This window comes from Brienomyrus brachyistius, chromosome 2, assembly GCF_023856365.1.
Source record: "Brienomyrus brachyistius isolate T26 chromosome 2, BBRACH_0.4, whole genome shotgun sequence".
Lineage (NCBI taxonomy): Eukaryota > Metazoa > Chordata > Actinopteri > Osteoglossiformes > Mormyridae > Brienomyrus > Brienomyrus brachyistius.
Window position 1 is genome coordinate 40,144,941 of NC_064534.1, and position 12,145 is coordinate 40,157,085.

General features: G+C 43.9%; 8 non-coding genes and 1 pseudogene across 8 annotated transcripts; all 9 read left to right on the plus strand.

Moving 5' to 3' along the window:
* Window positions 1-1,011: 1,011 nt before the first annotated feature.
* LOC125732283 (5S ribosomal RNA) lies at window positions 1,012-1,120 on the plus strand (annotated as a pseudogene).
* Window positions 1,121-2,194: 1,074 nt separating this feature from the next.
* LOC125736800 (5S ribosomal RNA) lies at window positions 2,195-2,313 on the plus strand. The gene has a single exon (XR_007396068.1). It is a non-coding gene; the product is annotated as a 5S ribosomal RNA (ribosomal RNA).
* A 1,079-nt stretch (window positions 2,314-3,392) lies between these two features.
* On the plus strand, window positions 3,393-3,511 carry LOC125730723 (5S ribosomal RNA). Its single transcript, XR_007391015.1, has one exon. It is a non-coding gene; the product is annotated as a 5S ribosomal RNA (ribosomal RNA).
* Window positions 3,512-4,592: 1,081 nt separating this feature from the next.
* LOC125732784 (5S ribosomal RNA) lies at window positions 4,593-4,711 on the plus strand. Its single transcript, XR_007392151.1, has one exon. It is a non-coding gene; the product is annotated as a 5S ribosomal RNA (ribosomal RNA).
* A 1,078-nt stretch (window positions 4,712-5,789) lies between these two features.
* LOC125733950 (5S ribosomal RNA) lies at window positions 5,790-5,908 on the plus strand. Its single transcript, XR_007393281.1, has one exon. It is a non-coding gene; the product is annotated as a 5S ribosomal RNA (ribosomal RNA).
* Window positions 5,909-6,987: 1,079 nt separating this feature from the next.
* LOC125730583 (5S ribosomal RNA) lies at window positions 6,988-7,106 on the plus strand. Its single transcript, XR_007390889.1, has one exon. It is a non-coding gene; the product is annotated as a 5S ribosomal RNA (ribosomal RNA).
* Window positions 7,107-8,130: 1,024 nt separating this feature from the next.
* On the plus strand, window positions 8,131-8,249 carry LOC125736058 (5S ribosomal RNA). Its single transcript, XR_007395341.1, has one exon. It is a non-coding gene; the product is annotated as a 5S ribosomal RNA (ribosomal RNA).
* Window positions 8,250-9,324: 1,075 nt separating this feature from the next.
* On the plus strand, window positions 9,325-9,443 carry LOC125731109 (5S ribosomal RNA). Its single transcript, XR_007391396.1, has one exon. It is a non-coding gene; the product is annotated as a 5S ribosomal RNA (ribosomal RNA).
* Window positions 9,444-10,518: 1,075 nt separating this feature from the next.
* LOC125736336 (5S ribosomal RNA) lies at window positions 10,519-10,637 on the plus strand. Its single transcript, XR_007395617.1, has one exon. It is a non-coding gene; the product is annotated as a 5S ribosomal RNA (ribosomal RNA).
* Window positions 10,638-12,145: the final 1,508 nt, after the last annotated feature.

Below are 12,145 nucleotides of genomic sequence, written 5' to 3' on the forward strand. Positions count from 1 at the left end.
CCATTTTACTATTTTATATATATATATTTTTTCTCTCTTTCATAAAGCCAGCTTTTAGAAACCGTTTTACTCTAAATACTTCCTGGTAATTCTAGGTGCTGTAAGCTGTTCGTGCCTTTATTCCACCAGGGCGCGATCTTCTCACAAACTTGAAGACTGTCACTCCCCATTCACGTTTTACAACTTATTGTTAATGATAAAGAGACAGCTTTTTACACACAGTTTTAAACAAAGTACTGATATTATTCCTCTTCAACTGACCGCTTTGTTTTCTATGCAAAAACCACTTCGCCACAGAAGACTCGATATTATTGGCATAGCAAGCTCTGCTCTTCTCCTTTCAAAACTTGCTAAAAGCTGTATTTAAAAGAACAGATTGGCCGGGGTAATTCACACCCTTCAATGCCAGCTTAATGTTTAGGTTAGTGGGAATCACAGAGGAATTAGGGATGGAAACTTCTTTGCTGGTGGTAGAAGCGGTCTGGTGAATTTTTAGAGAGAAGAGGCCGTCGATGTTTGAATGTAGAAAATTGTTCTGGCTGCAGCCTGCAGTATGGACTTGTTGGTGTGTGTAGCTCCCAGTGTTCTGACAGTGCGACGTTTTGGGGAAGCATGTGATTCAGCAGCTACCAGTGGGCTTCGTGCGGCGGAGATTTTGTGGCTGTTAGCGGAGTTGATAACAGAGGGTCGTTAAGAGAAGCCTGCATGCAGTAGGCAAAGGAGTAATGTTTGCCGGCGGGGGACGTGCGGCGATTAACCTGTGCGGTAGTGAAAAGGAGTTAAAGAGAAGGAAGTGTGCGGATGCGGAAAAAATGGAATAATTGTGGTAGGCTGCCGGCTGAGTAGTTTGGTGAATGTTTGGTGTGGGTCCGGCGCTGCCGATTGGATGGTGGGGCTGCAGTGTGAGTCAGATAAAAAAAAAAAAAAAAAAACATTAGTAGGATCCAATGGGACCAACTGGCATGTATAGAGGCGTGTAATGCAAAAGGGCTGTTTTTGGTAGCGTCTCTCGCTTATGGCCATACCACCCTGAACACGTCTGATCTCGGAAGCTAAGCGGGGTAGGGTCTGGTTAGTACTTGGATGGGAGACTGCCTGGGAATACCACGTGCTGAAAGCTTTTCTCACTTTTACTTTATACAGGGGGCACTCCACCTCACGATTAATTTAAATCTATCACTCCCCTTCCGTTTTACTATTTTATATATTTCTTTTTTCTCTCATTCATAAAGGCAGCTTTTACACACGTTTTACTCTAAATACTGCCTGGTAATTCTAGGTGCTGTAAGCTGTTCGTGCCTTTATTCCACCAGGGCGCGATCTTCTCACAAACTTGAAGACTGTCACTCCCCATTCACGTTTTACAACTTATTGTTAATGATAAAGAGACAGCTTTTTACACACAGTTTTAAACAAAGTACTGATATTATTCCTCTTCAACTGACCGCTTTGTTTTCTATGCAAAAACCACTTCGCCACAGAAGACTCGATATTATTGGCATAGCAAGTTCTGCTCTTCTCCTTTCAAAACTTGCTAAAAGCTGTATTTAAAAGAACAGATTGGCCGGGGTAATTCAAACCCTTCAATGCCAGCTTAATGTTTAGGTTAGTGGGAATCACAGAGGAATTAGGGATGGAAACTTCTTTGCTGGTGGTAGAAGCGGTCTGGTGAATTTTTAGAGAGAAGAGGCCGTCGATGTTTGGATGTAGAAAATTGTTCTGGCTGCAGCCTGCAGTATGGACTTGTTGGTGTGTGTAGCTCCCAATGTTCTGACAGCGCAACGTTTTGGGGAAGCATGTGATTCAACAGCTACCAGTGGGCTTCGTGCGGCGGAGATTTTGTGGCTGTTAGCGGAGTTGATTACAGAGGGTCGTTAAGAGAAGCCTGCATGCGGTAGGCAAATGAGTAATGTTTGCCGGCGGGGGACGTGCGGCGATTAACCTGTGCGGTAGTGAAAAGGAGTTAAAGAGAAGGAAGTGTGCGGATGCGGAAAGAATGGAATAATTGTGGTAGGCTGCCGGCTGAGTAGTTTGGTGAATGTTTGGTGTGGGTCCGGCGCTGCCGATTGGATGGTGGTGCTGCAGTGTGAGTCAGATAAAAAAAAAAAAAAAAACCAGGAGTAGGATCCAATGGGACCAACTGGCATGTATAGAGGCGTGTAATGCAAAAGGGCTGTTTTTGGTAGCGTCTCTCGCTTACGGCCATACCACCCTGAACACGCCCGATCTCGTCTGATCTCGGAAGCTAAGCAGGGTAGGGTCTGGTTAGTACTTGGATGGGAGACCACCTGGGAATACCAGGTGCTGTAAGCTTTTCTCACTTTTACTTTATACAGGGGGCGCTCCACTTCACGATTAATTTAAATCTATCACTCCCCTTCCATTTTACTATTTTATATATATATTTTTATTTTCTCTCTTTCATAAAGGCAGCTTTTACACACCGTTTTAGTCTAAATACTGCCTGGTAATTCTAGGTGCTGTAAGCTCTTCGTGCCTTTATTCCACCAGGGCGCGATCTTCTCACAAACTTGAAAACTGTCACTCCCCATTCACGTTTTACAACTTATTGTTAATGATAAAGAGACAGCTTTTTACACACAGTTTTAAAGAAAGTACTGATATTATTCCTCTTCAACTGACCGCTTTGTTTTCTATGCAAAAACCACTTCGCCACAGAAGACTCGATATTATTGGCATAGCAAGTTCTGCTCTTCTCCTTTCAAAACTTGCTAAAAGCTGTATTTAAAAGAACAGATTGGCCGGGGTAATTCACACCCTTCAATGCCAGCTTAATGTTTAGGTTAGTGGGAGTCACAGAGGAATTAGGGATGGAAACTTCTTTGCTGGTGGTAGAAGCGGTCTGGTGAATTTTTAGAGAGAAGAGGCCGTCGATGTTTGAATATAGAAAATTGTTCTGGCTGCAGCCTGCAGTATGGACTTGTTGGTGTGTGTAGCTCCCAGTGTTCTGACAGCGCGACGTTTTGGGGAAGCATGTGATTCAGCAGCTACCAGTGGGCTTCGTGCGGCGGAGATTTTGTGGCTGTTAGCGGAGTTGATAACAGAGGGTCGTTAAGAGAAGCCTGCATGCAGTAGGCAAAGGAGTAATGTTTGCCGGCGGGGGACGTGCGGCGATTAACCTGTGCGGTAGTGAAAAGGAGTTAAAGAGAAGGAAGTGTGCGGATGCGGAAAGAATGGAATAATTGTGGTAGGCTGCCGGCTGAGTAGTTTGGTGAATGTTTGGTGTGGGTCCGGCGTTGCCGATTGGATGGTGGGGCTGCAGTGTGAGTCAGATAAAAAAAAAAAAAAAAACCAGGAGTAGGATCCAATGGGACCAACTGGCATGTATAGAGGCGTGTAATGCAAAAGGGCTGTTTTTGGTAGCGTCTCTCGCTTATGGCCATACCACCCTGAACACGCCCGATCTCGTCTGATCTTGGAAGCTAAGCAGGGTAGGGTCTGGTTAGTACTTGGATGGGAGACCACCTGGGAATCGCAGGTTCTGTAAGCTTTTCTCACTTTTACTTTATACAGGGGGCGCTCCACTTCACGATTAATTTAAATCTATCACTCCCCTTCCATTTTACTATTTTATATATATATATATATATTTTTCTCTCATTCATAAAGCCAGCTTTTACACACCGTTTTACTCTAAATACTTCCTGGTAATTCTAGGTGCTGTAAGCTGTTCGTGCCTTTATTCCACCAGGGCGCGATCTTCTCACAAACTTGAAAACTGTCACTCCCCATTCACGTTTTACAACTTATTGTTAATGATAAAGAGACAGCTTTTTACACACAGTTTTAAACAAAGTACTGATATTATTCCTCTTCAACTGACCGCTTTGTTTTCTATGCAAAAACCACTTCGCCACAGAAGACTCGATATTATTGGCATAGCAAGTTCTGCTCTTCTCCTTTCAAAACTTGCTAAAAGCTGTATTTAAAAGAACAGATTGGCCGGGGTAATTCACACCCTTCAATGCCAGCTTAATGTTTAGGTTAGTGGGAGTCACAGAGAAATTAGGGATGGAAACTTCTTTGCTGGTGGTAGAAGCGGTCTGGTGAATTTTTAGAGAGAAGAGGCCGTCGATGTTTGAATATAGAAAATTGTTCTGGCTGCAGCCTGCAGTATGGACTTGTTGGTGTGTGTAGCTCCCAGTGTTCTGACAGCGCGACGTTTTGGGGAAGCATGTGATTCAGCAGCTACCAGTGGGCTTCGTGCGGCGGAGATTTTGTGGCTGTTAGCGGAGTTGATAACAGAGGGTCGTTAAGAGAAGCCTGCATGCAGTAGGCAAAGGAGTAATGTTTGCCGGCGGGGGACGTGCGGCGATTAACCTGTGCGGTAGTGAAAAGGAGTTAAAAAGAAGGAAGTGTGCGGATGCGGAAAGAATGGAATAATTGTGGTAGGCTGCCGGCTGAGTAGTTTGGTGAATGTTTGGTGTGGGTCCGGCGCTGCCGATTGGATGGTGGGGCTGCAGTGTGAGTCAGATAAAAAAAAAAAAAAGAACATTAGTAGGATCCAATGGGACCAACTGGCATGTATAGAGGCGTGTAATGCAAAAGGGCTGTTTTTGGTAGCATCTCTCGCTTACGGCCATACCACCCTGAACACGCCCGATCTCGTCTGATCTCGGAAGCTAAACAGGGTAGGGTCTGGTTAGTACTTGGATGGGAGACCACCTGGGAATACCAGGTGCTGTAAGCTTTTCTCACTTTTACTTTATACAGGGGGCGCTCCACTTCACGATTAATTTAAATCTATCACTCCCCTTCCATTTTACTATTTTATATATATATTTTTTTTTTTCTCTCATTCATAAAGGCAGCTTTTAGAAACCGTTTTACTCTAAATACTTCCTGGTAATTCTAGGTGCTGTAAGCTGTTCGTGCCTTTATTCCACCAGGGCGCGATCTTCTCACAAACTTGAAGACTGTCACTCCCCATTCACGTTTTACAACTTATTGTTAATGATAAAGAGACAGCTTTTTACACACAGTTTTAAACAAAGTACTGATATTATTCCTCTTCAACTCACCGCTTTGTTATCTATGCAAAAACCACTTCGCCACAAAAGACTCAATATTATTGGCATAGCAAGTTCTGCTCTTCTCCTTTCAAAACTTGCTAAAAGCTGTATTTAAAAGAACAGATTGGCCGGGGTAATTCACACCCTTCAATGCCAGCTTAATGTTTAGGTTAGTGGGAATCACAGAGGAATTAGGGATGGAAACTTCTTTGCTGGTGGTAGAAGCGGTCTGGTGAATTTTTAGAGAGAAGAGGCCGTCGATGTTTGAATGTAGAAAATTGTTCTGGCTGCAGCCTGCAGTATGGACTTGTTGGTGTGTGTAGCTCCCAGTGTTCTGACAGCGCGACGTTTTGGGGAAGCATGTGATTCAGCAGCTACCAGTGGGCTTCGTGCGGCGGAGATTTTGTGGCTGTTAGCGGAGTTGATAACAGAGGGTCGTTAAGAGAAGCCTACATGCAGTAGGCAAAGGAGTAATGTTTGCCGGCGGGGGACGTGCGGCGATTAACCTGTGCGGTAGTGAAAAGGAGTTAAAAAGAAGGAAGTGTGCGGATGCGGAAAGAATGGAATAATTGTGGTAGGCTGCCGGCTGAGTAGTTTGGTGAATGTTTGGTGTGGGACCGGCGCTGCCGATTGGATGGTGGGGCTGCAGTGTGAGTCAGATAAAAAAAAAAAAAAAACAGGAGTAGGATCCAATGGGACTAACTGGCATGTATAGACGCGTGTAATGCAAAAGGGCTGTTTTTGGTAGCATCTCTTGCTTACGGCCATACCACCCTGAACACGCCCGATCTCGTCTGATCTCGGAAGCTAAGCAGGGTAGGGTCTGGTTAGTACTTGGATGGGAGACCTCCTGGGAATACCAGGTGCTGTAAGCCTTTCTTCCTTTTACTTTATACAGGGGGCGCTCCACTTCACGATTAATTTAAATCTATCACTCCCCTTCCATTTTACTATTTTATATATATATATATTTTTTTTTTCTCTCATTCCTAAAGGCAGCTTTTAGAAACCGTTTTACTCTAAATACTTCCTGGTAATTCTAGGTGCTGTAAGCTGTTCGTGCCTTTATTCCACCAGGGCGCGATCTTCTCACAAACTTGAAGACTGTCACTCCCCATTCACGTTTTACAACTTATTGTTAATGATAAAGAGACAGCTTTTTACACACAGTTTTAAACAAAGTACTGATATTATTCCTCTTCAACTCACCGCTTTGTTTTCTATGCAAAAACCACTTCGCCACAGAAGACTCGATATTATTGGCATAGCAAGTTCTGCTCTTCTCCTTTCAAAACTTGCTAAAAGCTGTATTTAAAAGAACAGATTGGCCGGGGTAATTCACACCCTTCAATGCCAGCTTAATGTTTAGGTTAGTGGGAATCACAGAGGAATTAGGGATGGAAACTTCTTTGCTGGTGGTAGAAGCGGTCTGGTGAATTTTTAGAGAGAAGAGGCCGTCGATGTTTGAATGTAGAAAATAGTTCTGGCTGCAGCCTGCAGTATGGACTTGTTGGTGTGTGTAGCTCCCAGTGTTCTGACAGCGCGACGTTTTGGGGAAGCATGTGATTCAGCAGCTACCAGTGGGCTTCGTGCGGCGGAGATTTTGTGGCTGTTAGCGGAGTTGATAACAGAGGGTCGTTAAGAGAAGCCTACATGCAGTAGGCAAAGGAGTAATGTTTGCCGGCGGGGGACGTGCGGCGATTAACCTGTGCGGTAGTGAAAAGGAGTTAAAAAGAAGGAAGTGTGCGGATGCGGAAAGAATGGAATAATTGTGGTAGGCTGCCGGCTGAGTAGTTTGGTGAATGTTTGGTGTGGGTCCGGCGCTGCCGATTGGATGGTGGAGCTGCAGTGTGAGTCAGATAAAAAAAAAAAAAACAGGAGTAGGATCCAATGGGACTAACTGGCATGTATAGACGCGTGTAATGCAAAAGGGCTGTTTTTGGTAGCATCTCTCGCTTACGGCCATACCACCCTGAACACGCCCGATCTCGTCTGATCTTGGAAGCTAAGCGGGGTAGGGTCTGGTTAGTACTTGGGTGGGAGACTACCTGGGAATACCACGTGCTGTAAGCTTTTCTCACTTTTACTTTATACAGGGGGCACTCCACATCACGATTAATTTAAATCTATCACTCCCCTTCCATTTTACTATTTTATATATTTCTTTTTTCTCTCATTCATAAAGGCAGCTTTTACACACGTTTTACTCTAAATACTGCCTGGTAATTCTAGGTGCTGTAAGCTGTTCGTGCCTTTATTCCACCAGGGCACGATCTTCTCACAAACTTGAAGACTGTCACTCCCCATTCACGTTTTACAACTTATTGTTAATGATAAAGAAACAGCTTTTTACACACAGTTTTAAACAAAGTACTGATATTATTCCTCTTCAACTGACCGCTTTGTTTTCTATGCAAAAACCACTTCGCCACAGAAGACTCGATATTATTGGCATAGCAAGTTCTGCTCTTCTCCTTTCAAAACTTGCTAAAAGCTGTATTTAATGTTTAGGTTAGTGGGAATCACAGAGGAATTAGGGATGGAAACTTCTTTGCTGGTGGTAGAAGCGGTCTGGTGAATTTTTAGAGAGAAGAGGCCGTCAATGTTTGAATGTAGAAAATTGTTCTGGCTGCAGCCTGCAGTATGGACTTGTTGGTGTGTGTAGCTCCCAGTGTTCTGACAGCGCGACGTTTTGGGGAAGCATGTGATTCAGCAGCTACCAGTGGGCTTCGTGCGGCGGAGATTTTGTGGCTGTTAGTGGAGTTGATAACAGAAGGTCATTAAGAGAAGCCTGCATGCGGTAGGCAAAGGAGTAATGTTTGCCGGCGGGGGACGTGCGGCGATTAACCTGTGCGGTAGTGAAGAGGAGTTAAAGAGAAGGAAGTGTGCGGATGCGGAAAGAATGGAATAATTGTGGTAGGCTGCCGGCTGAGTAGTTTGGTGAATGTTTGGTGTGGTTCCGGCACTGCCGATTGGATGGTGGGGCTGCAGTGTGAGTCAGATAAAAAAAAAAAAAAACAGGAGTAGGATCCAATGGGACAAACTGGCATGTATAGAGGCGTGTAATGCAAAAGGGCTGTTTTTGGTAGTTTTTCTCGCTCACGGCCATACCACCCTGAACACGCCCGATCTCGTCTGATCTCGGAAGCAAAGCAGGGTAGGGTCTGTTTAGTACTTGGATGGGAGACCTCCTGGGAATACCCGGTGCTGTAAGCTTTTCTCACTTTTACTTTATACAGGGGGCGCTCCACTTCACGATTAATTTAAATCTATTACTCCCCTTCCATTTTACTATTTTATATATATATTTCTTTTTTCTCTCATTCATGAAGGCAGCTTTTACACACGTTTTACTCTAAATACTTCCTGGTAATTCTAGGTGCTGTAAGCTGTTCGTGCCTTTATTCCACCAGGGCGCGATCTTCTCACAAACTTGAAGACTGTCACTCCCCATTCACATTTTACAACTTATTGTTAATGATAAAGAGACAGCTTTTTACACACAGTTTTAAACAAAGTACTGATATTATTCCTCTTCAACTGACCGCTTTGTTTTCTATGCAAAAACCACTTCGCCACAGAAGACTCGATATTATTGGCATAGCAAGTTCTGCTCTTCTCCTTTCAAAACTTGCTAAAAGCTGTATTTAAAAGAACAGATTGGCCGGGGTAATTCACACCCTTCAATGCCAGCTTAATGTTTAGGTTAGTGGGAATCACAGAGGAATTAGGGATGGAAACTTCTTTGCTGGTGGTAGAAGCGGTCTGGTGAATTTTTAGAGAGAAGAGGCCGTCGATGTTTGAATGTAGAAAATTGTTCTGGCTGCAGCCTGCAGTATGGACTTGTTGGTGTGTGTAGCTCCCAGTGTTCTGACAGCGCGACGTTTTGGGGAAGCATGTGATTCAGCAGCTACCAGTGGGCTTCGTGCGGCGGAGATTTTGTGGCTGTTAGCGGAGTTGATAACAGAGGGTCGTTAAGAGAAGCCTGCATGCAGTAGGCAAAGGAGTAATGTTTGCCGGCGGGGGACGTGCGGCGATTAACCTGTGCGGTAGTGAAAAGGAGTTAAAAAGAAGGAAGTGTGCGGATGCGGAAAGAATGGAATAATTGTGGTAGGCTGCCGGCTGAGTAGTTTGGTGAATGTTTGGTGTGGGTCCGGCGCTGCCGATTGGATGGTGGGGCTGCAGTGTGAGTCAGATAAAAAAAAAAAAAAACAGGAGTAGGATCCAATGGGACTAACTGGCATGTATAGAGGCGTGTAATGCAAAAGGGCTGTTTTTGGTAGCATCTCTCGCTTACGGCCATACCACTCTGAACATGCCCGATCTCGTCTAATTTTGGAAGCTAAGCAGGGTAGGGTCTGGTTAGTACTTGGATGGGAGACCACCTGGGAATACCAGGTGCTGTAAGCTTTTCTCACTTTTACTTTATACAGGGGGCGCTCCACTTCACGATTAATTTGAATCTAGCACTCCCCTTCCATTTTACTATTTTATATATATTTTTTTTTTTTCTCTCATTCATAAAGGCAGCTTTTAGAAACCGTTTTACTCTAAATACTTCCTGGTAATTCTAGGTGCTGTAAGCTGTTCGTGCCTTTATTCCACCAGGGCGCGATCTTCTCACAAACTTGAAGACTGTCACTCCCCATTCACGTTTTACAACTTATTGTTAATGATAAAGAGACAGCTTTTTACACACAGTTTTAAACAAAGTACTGATATTATTCCTCTTCAACTGACCGCTTTGTTTTCTATGCAAAAACCACTTCGCCACAGAAGACTTGATATTATTGGCATAGCAAGTTCTGCTCTTCTCCTTTCAAAACTTGCTAAAAGCTGTATTTAAAAGAACAGATTGGCCGGGGTAATTCACACCCTTCAATGCCAGCTTAATGTTTAGGTTAGTGGGAATCACAGAGGAATTAGGGATGGAAACTTCTTTGCTGGTGGTAGAAGCGGTCTGGTGAATTTTTAGGGAGAAGAGGCCGTCAATGTTTGAATGTAGAAAATTGTTCTGGCTGCAGTCTGCAGTATGGACTTGTTGGTGTGTGTAGCTCCCAGTGTTCTGACAGCGCGACGTTTTGGGGAAGCATGTGATTCAGCAGCTACCAGTGGGCTTCGTGCGGCGGAGATTTTGTGGCTGTTAGCGGAGTTGATAACAGAGGGTCGTTAAGAGAAGCCTGCATGCAGTAGGCAAAGGAGTAATGTTTGCCGGCGGGGGACTTGCGGCGATTAACCTGTGCGGTAGTGAAAAGGAGTTAAAAAGAAGGAAGTGTGCGGATGCGGAAAGAATGGAATAATTGTGGTAGGCTGCCGGCTGAGTAGTTTGGTGAATGTTTGGTGTGGGTCCGGCGCTGCCGATTGGATGGTGGTGCTGCAGTGTGAGTCAGATAAAAAAAAAAAAACCAGGAGTAGGATCCAATGGGACTAACTGGCATGTATAGACGCGTGTAATGCAAAAGGGCTGTTTTTGATCACGTCTCTCGCTTACGGCCATACCACCCTGAACACGCCCGATCTCATCCGATCTCGGAAGCCAAGCAGGTTAGGGTCTGGTCAGTACTTGGATGGGAGACCTCCTGGGAATACCAGGTGCTGTAAGTGTAACCCGTGGAAGAAATAATTATAGTTAATATAAGTTCATATAATTTAATAAAGGGTTAGATTTATAATGCTAGTATTGAAAGGTTAACCAATTCTGCACATAAAGAAAAAATGTGTTCATGTATTGTTCTGTGCTTAATGTTATAATATTGTTTGGTATTGTAAGAATATAATTGGAATGTGTAATGTGTATTACCTAACCGGTGAACCAATGAGAAGGGAGTATGTGTCTGAGGGTGGAAGGAAGTACGATGTAAGGAGGAGGGACAAGAGAGGAGACAGAGGCGGGAAGGAGGAGAGTTAATGGTGAAGTACACGGAGAGTGTATTTGCTAAAACCGCCTGTAAAAGTTCACATAAATGATCGGCTAGATCATTTAAAAGTAACTCTACGGGTGGGAAAGTTTGTCGGTGGGTAAGTGTAACTTCGGAGTGAAGTTAACGGCTTAGGACACTGACAAAAGTTAAGAGAGTCAGCGCACGGTGGCTAAAAGTGCCTATGGTGGACGGAGCTGCAAAGTTAGCGGACAGCTAACATCGCGAGTGCCGTGCCAGCGACCCAGAGGACACCGGATTCGCCGAACTGTGGCACTGGACTCATCTAACCTAGCGACGGACGGGACTGACGGAACGGACGGATGCCGATGGAGTCTCCTCATCTTCATAGTAAAGGATTTCCATTTCTTTGATTCAGTGGTATCCCGAAGATTCAGGTACCTGGTTATTTTATAGTGGAAGTCGCCATTTCGCGAATCTACAGCGCACACGAGCGGCGGACAGGCCTGCAACGGTGAACATTTGGGGTTTATGTTTCTAAATTTACGCCTGCTTTATGTTATTTGAACGAATAAGTTTAAGAATTACGGAATATTGATTTATGTGTAGGAGAACCAGTAGTTTGAATTTGATTTAAGGTAACGCAATGGGAATGATTTACAACTGGAAAAGTGTGTTAAATTGTTAAGGCATGTGATTAAGTTTCATTGTAGTAAATACTGATATTGTTGTTTTATATTGCTGTGTGTGTATTTCTCTGAATGAGTGCATTATTGGTTATACTTTGCATACTGGTAGTAGGTATTTTAAGGGTACCAATATTTCTGGGGAAGATACATTTACAATGATTAGTTAGCAAGCATAGTTGTAAGTAAAACAGGTAACTATATATCTTTTGGAGGTTTATACCCTGGGTTTAATATTAGTTTTCATAGGGGCGTTGATACATATAGTCCCATGGACAACAAAGCTTCTAAATTTGATAAGTAAGGTAAATTATTTATTAGTAAGAGATTACACCCCTTACCAAGGGACCTGGGGTAGCTACCCCTATTTAACGCCAGGAGAGCAAAGGGGCGCTACATAAAAATGGAGGCACCGCTGGGATTCTTATTTAGATTTAGGAGTTTTCGTTGTTGGTTGCTAATTTAAAAGTATTAGAAGGGAGATAAACGTTAGTGGAATACTTGTACGGTCCCACTGAAATTGTATCTAGAATTAAGAGGTGTTTTT